The sequence below is a fragment of the Sinocyclocheilus grahami genome, unplaced genomic scaffold (assembly GCF_001515645.1).
Source record: "Sinocyclocheilus grahami isolate Dianchi unplaced genomic scaffold, SAMN03320097.WGS_v1.1 scaffold11630.1, whole genome shotgun sequence".
NCBI lineage: Eukaryota > Metazoa > Chordata > Actinopteri > Cypriniformes > Cyprinidae > Sinocyclocheilus > Sinocyclocheilus grahami.
In genome coordinates, this window is record NW_015513942.1 from 5,925 (window position 1) to 6,531 (window position 607).

Genomic DNA, 607 nt, shown 5'->3' on the forward strand with positions numbered 1-607 from the left:
GTTTGTGTAAAACCTGACAATCTAAGAATGATTTGATCCAAAGAGCATCTTGTTCTTCAGTGGAAGAAGAAATATCTGACCTTTTGAACAGTTTATATAATATCATTATTGGATTACTGACTAGAAAATCTTCAATGTTTATTTTTCTTCTTAACTTTTACTTTTTAAATGTTTCATTACTATCCAGTTTTTAATGAAAGAAATCCTAGATTTGTAGAGTGACTTTGGACCCCACTTAATAAAATAGCCAGTACAACTGTTATTCAGCTTATTAATCATTAGACAAGTACCTTGCATGTTTTCAGATGAAGAACAGCTTCGGTGAAAGTCTGTGGATCAAACACTGCCAAAGTTGTCCTTAGAACCACTGCACACTCTGTGTAAGCAGAACATAATTAGTGATCAAGTAATATTGGATTACATCTCTAAGATCCATAAAAATTCCATAACTAACCCTTAGCTGATGGTCGTTTTTGAGGATCACTGTTCAAGCATCTAATGATGAGCTGGTTGAGGGCATGGCTTTGAGGTGTCATTGGTGGCAGAAGGTCAACCTCCAAACCAAACTCCAATTTGGTCTGAAGCTGATCGATACCTGTAAAAAAAA